Source organism: Oxyura jamaicensis, chromosome 17 (assembly GCF_011077185.1).
Source record: "Oxyura jamaicensis isolate SHBP4307 breed ruddy duck chromosome 17, BPBGC_Ojam_1.0, whole genome shotgun sequence".
Lineage (NCBI taxonomy): Eukaryota > Metazoa > Chordata > Aves > Anseriformes > Anatidae > Oxyura > Oxyura jamaicensis.
Window position 1 is genome coordinate 5,430,711 of NC_048909.1, and position 5,377 is coordinate 5,436,087.

Consider the following 5,377-nt stretch of genomic DNA (forward strand, 5'->3'; position numbering starts at 1 on the left):
GGGGGGGGGGGGCTGCGGGACCCCAAAACCCGGTCGCACAGCGGTGGGCACCCCGCAGCAGGGTCCTGGGCAGGGCCCCAGCAGCCGCCGGGCCCCGGCTCCAGCAGCGCGGCCGCTGCTGCCACCTCCCGGCCCCGCGGGGAGGCACCGGGACAGCCCCGGCCGGCGGGGGGGCGGCGGGGACCGGGGGCTCCGGGGAGGAGGTGGGAGGGGGGGGGGGGGATGCGGGGCCGTGCCTGCAGCGTGAGGCGGTGCAGCCCTGAGTGCCTGCAGCCCCGCACCGCTGCGGTCCCGCAGCCTCTCACCTCTAGAGCCTTGTGTTCCTGCAGCCCTGCAGCCCTCCAGCCTCACATGCCCGCGTCCTGACATGGCTGCGGCCCTTCAGTCCCACACCCCCTGCAGCCCTTCAGTCCCGCACCCCTTTACTATTGCACCCCTTTACTCCTGCACCCCTGTATCCATTTATTCCTACCTCCCTTTACTCCTCCATCCCTACATGCCTCCATCCCTACATGCCTTTACTCCTGCACCCCTCCACCCCCACACCCCTGTATCCCTTTACTCCTGAACCCCTCCAACCCTACATCCCCGAATCCCTCCACCCCCTCACCTCCATCTCTCCCCCCCCCCGTACTCCCCCATCCCTACGTCCCTTTACACCTGCACCCCTTGGGGTCACAGACAGCCCTGCCCTCAGCACCCTGCAAGGACAGACGGATCTCAGCACCACCACCAGGCTGTGGAGAGCCCTCGCTCCCCAAAAGGCCGGGTACCGGCAGCGGTTAACCCGCAGAACACCCCGTGTGCTCGTCCCCTGCTGTCCCCTCGGCGAGCAGTGAAGGGGGTGCTGGTGCCATGCCCCAACCCGGGGAAACTGAGGCACGGAGCAGTGCGGCAAGGAGCACACGGACAGCGGAGATGGGACGGGACCGGCACAGGAGCAGCACACCCTGCGTCACTTGGGGTCACAAGAAAGCCGTGAAGGAGCACAGGGAGAAGGGGGGAGCAGAGGCTACCTGCTGCTGTGCCTGTATGCTCCTCAGGGTGCCAGCCCACCTGGCTCGCTGCGTCTCAGCACCTCCATCAGGGGTGGCACAGGGGGTGGCAGGTCCCCAGGGAGCCCCGCGCACCAGCGGCAGTACCTGCAACACAGAGCCGAGGTCAGGCCCGAAAGCATCCTGCCCCAAAAAGCCCCTTCCCATCGTGCCTGGTCATCATTAAAGTCCCGATTTTATTCGGTTAGGGCTGTAAGATCTCTTTTAGCTTGGTTTTTCCCAGCTCCCCCAGCCAGGCTGATTTGGGGCAGCTGGCTCCTGCAATCAGAGCAGGACCGGGGCCGGCCCAGATCCTCCTGCACCTGCCTAAATCCCCCCCCTGGCTGCCGATCAAGCCCTGCACCCCCCACCCCAGCCCCTGGACCCCCACCCCCTGGACGCCTGCTCCAGCTGCTGCCGGTGCTGGGCCCCAGGACCCCCCAGGAGGGGTGCTGAACCCCCTCGCCTCCTTCCTGCGCAGTGATGTTTCTCAGTGTGCTTTCCTTCTTTCTTTCTTTCTTTCTTTTTTTTTTTTTTCAGGGAAAAGTTGCTTTTGGACCCAGGGCTGAGGTTTTTGGCCACCTCCAGCCTCCTGTCTCCGCCCCTTCCTTGACATTTTCTACGTTTTTCAGTAAAGCCTTTGAAAAGTTCCAGGTTCCTCAAACGTCACATTCTGCTGGTTTAAAAAGCCTCGGATTTGGCTGCAGGAAATTAATAAATATCTCTATATGTCCAGAGATAATGCGTGTCTGTGTGGCCAGGGGGTTAGTAGAAGTCCCCCAGCCTCCAACAATCCCTTTAAAAACATATTTCATAGGAAGAACTCCCCCTGTGGCCTCGCTCCGCGGTGTCCCCGGGTGCCCCGGCCACCAGCGCAGCCTCGGGGTCCCTTCCCACTGCCTGAGTGACTCCATCCCCTAAAAACCCACCGCCCTGGCCCCAGCTGGGGAAACTGAGGCAGGGATCGTGCCCGGCTCCCCTTGCCCTGTGCCTGCCCGCAGCGCAGCACCGCGGTGCTGTGCCAGCTGTTCTCGCCGCCCTCCAGCTGCTCGCTGCATCAGGAGGCCGGGGCTGGCCTCGCAGCCGGGCTCTGCTCCCAGCTCTCTGCTAAACCCATCGCCGGGCGCCGCTCGGCTTTCCTCCTCGCCAGGCCGCTCCCCCGGAGCAGGCAAAAATATCACAAACAAGCCCAGCTCCTCGAAATCCTCCCGTGTCCCACCTGGAAGAATCCTGGGGGGATTTGGGGCCACCCAGGAGAGGCCCCGTGAGAGGGGAGGGAGGCTCCTCCGGCCACCTGGGGCAGCATCCCCCCGCTGGATGGAGGATCCAGGGGGATTTTTACTGGGGATGGGGCAGAAAATCACCGCTGAGTCCCTGGGATGCTGCCCCTCGCCGGCTGGGGGATGCTGGGGGTGCTTCTGGGGGCTGCAAGTATCAGGGAGGGGAAGCCCCTTTGCCCCGTGCTGGGATCAGGGATGCTCTGCTCCGTGGGCACAGCCATGCTCCCAGCAGCCAGGCCCCGTCCCCATGGGTGGCACAGGGTCCTCAGCCCCAGAACAGCACCGCTCAGGCTGGACCCCATCAGCGGTGCCAGGCCAGCATCCCCCCCCAAAGGGGACCCAGCGGGGACACTGGGACACCTCAGAGCAGGGGGAAACTGAGGCTGGGAACTGGGAGGATGCCACCAGCGCATCTCCTGGCTCCCAGCCCCGACCCCAGGCTGTCCTGGCCCCACTGGGCAGGATGCAGCCGTGCCAGCACCCCGGGGCACCCGGGCAGGGCGCGCTGCTCCATCCCCCGCTGCGCCCTCTCGGAGGGACGGTGCCATTGGGGTGCCCCGGCCGGCACTGACGGGACGGGTCCCCCCGCGACGTGCTGACCCGTGCGCTGCCGTCCCCTCTGTCCCCTCCGTCCCCTCCCTCCTCTCCCACCCACCAGGACTTTGGGTCGGGTCCCGTCCCAGCCCGGGCAGCTGTGACCGAAAACAAAGCTGTCCCCGCACAATGCCCTTCTGTCCGTTCCCAGATGCTGACCGCTGGGGTGGACAGCGGCCGGGCTGGAGGCATTGAAGGGCCGTGCCAGGCCCCTGCTGGCAGGGGACAATGTTGGCAGTGATGGAGAGTAGGTATTTCAAAAGGTTTTGTTTTCGGCTGACCCGCGGAGCCAGCGTGACCCCGCAGCCCCCCACCCACCCGTGCTCCTCCGTCCCAATAGAAACCGGCCACATTCCTGACCTCGGGGGGGAAAAGTTTAAAAACTCCTAGCGAGGAGACAATACCGGTGTCATGGCATTGATTTAGGAGGGACTCTTTCCATCACAAAGGCGAGACAAAGGCGCTCGGCGCTGGGAAAGGGGCTTCAGCTCCCGGCTCAGGAGCGGGGCCGCGGCATTGTGCCTGGGGAGCCGGCCTCGCCGCGGGGCGGGCGGCCAGCGGGGCCCGCCGGGTGCCACCAGGTGCCACCAGCCTCCCCACCCCAACCCCGCGGCCACCCCGGGGACCAGGGGCTGGTGGCTTTGTAGCTGTCACCATCACGGGGCAGGAGGGAGCGTGGGGTGGCCAGGCCCTGGTTTTGTCCATGAGGCAGCACGAGGACAGCCAGCAGCTGAAAATCCCGAGAAATCCCCAGTTGGTGGCACCCGGGGGCGATGGCTGAGCAGCCGTCCCCTTCCCAGGGGTGCAAGCCCCGAAATCCCGAGCTCCCCCCACCCTGTGGGGTCAGAAGGGCCGAGATCCTGCCTGGCTCTGCTGGGGACAGCTCTGGGGACGAGGGACGGTGCGGGATGAGCGGCCGCTCTGTGCACCGCTCAAAGGGGGCTTTGTGCACCCCGGGGTGCGTGGAGCCGCCGGCACCCAGCACCGCCCGCCACCACCAGCACCTCGCAGCCCTCCCCGGCACCAGGTCGCCTGCCCCCCCCCCCCCCCAACCACCCTCCTCCACCAGCCCAGGCAGCTCAGCCCCAAACCATGGCAAAAACCCCCCGAAAAAAATCCAGGAAACTGCTTGAGAAGGCGCCCAACTTACAGTGTCCTCTGCCGCAGAGCTCAGCCCACGTCTCCGGACAGCTTCCCAGTGCCGAAGGGCTCTGAGGCTGCACTGAGAGGGTTGTGTTTTTTTGTTTTTTTTTAACAGGAGAAATATTTTTCTCCTGGTGCTGGACGGCTCTTCCGAAGCAAAAGCTGGAACCAAGTTCATTGGCTTTTCTCGCTCGCTCTCCTTGCCCTATTTTTTTTTTTTTTTCCTGGCAGCCCGCGGGAGGAAGGGAGCTGGCAAGGTGATGCTTTTTAGGAAGAGGGGGACTGCTGGAGAAAGAGGCTTTCGCCGCTCGGGGGGGGCCGGGAACACTTGGCATCCCACCCGCCGTCCCGAGGGGAGCCGGGGGCAGGCGGAGGGCGGGCGGCGGGGAGGCTCGTGCCGCGGGAGGCTCGCCACCGCGCCGGGGCTGAGCGGGGAGGCCGGGGGCAGGTGGAATCCACGGGCCCTGCCACAGGATGCACCCGAAAGCCAATGACATCAGGGTGGTGGTTTTCTGCCTTTTTTTTTTTTTTTTTTTTTTCCAGGATGAAATTTAATTTGCAGACGCCTTCCCCTGCGGCCCGCGAGCGCTCGGGCTCTGCGGCGACGTGCAGCGAAATTCCTCCCTGAGCCACACAGGCGAGGAGGGAGCAGAGGGCCGGGCCGAGGGTTTATTTTTCCCACTTGGGGCTGAAGTACGTCTCAGTTCCCGACCCGCTGGTGCTGCATGGGGCACCCTGTGCACACGGGGGGGATGTTTCAGGCCCTGCCCGGCCGGCGCCAGCGCCCCGTTGGGGACCCGGGTCCCCCTCGTGGGGCCGTGGGGCAGGAGCCGGCCCCGGCCGCCCAGCCCGGGATCGCTCCTTGTGCCTCTTCCCTGTTAATTTTGTTTAGAAACTTGTCAGGTTGGTACATAAAGGAGGTGGAAAGATCAATCCCGGCTTTTCATCAGTGTGGGAAAAAGTATTTCACTAATCCATATTTATTGGTGTAAGGAACCGGGGGGGAGGGAGAGGTACCCTAATGGTCAGGAGCAAAGGACAGAAGGGACAGTTTAAGGCTGCCCTTTTCGGAGGGGTCACATGTCACCAAAATCTTTCGGTTGTCTTTGGATTGGTTACATTCTGTTCTCTTTTTTTCAATTGAGGTTGCCAAGCAACTGGCTAAGACCAGCCAAGATATTTTCTTTATTACAAGTGGAGCAGAAAGCAGCAAGGAGGGGAGAGATAAACAAAAAAAAAAGGGGGGGGAGAGAAGAAGTTTAGACAATTAACATTTATAGGATCACATAACTTCATTAACTCGGCCGAGATTTGGGAAAGAGACTT

The 5,377-nt window shown here is 63.4% G+C and overlaps 1 protein-coding gene across 2 annotated transcripts in view; it reads right to left on the reverse strand.

Moving 5' to 3' along the window:
- CERCAM (cerebral endothelial cell adhesion molecule) overlaps positions 1-4,225 on the reverse strand; it is a 10,726-nt gene extending 6,501 nt beyond the window's left edge. Inside the window, exons 1-2 of one of the 2 annotated variants that reach the window (XM_035341235.1) lie at positions 4,059-4,225; positions 1,017-1,142 (exon numbers count right to left, since the gene is read on the reverse strand). The gene's annotated coding sequence lies outside the window, so the exon portion shown is untranslated. Of the gene's footprint in view, positions 1-1,016; positions 1,175-4,058 lie in introns of those variants that run through there. The other variant, XM_035341236.1, reaches the window with a different exon arrangement.
- Positions 4,226-5,377: the final 1,152 nt, after the last annotated feature.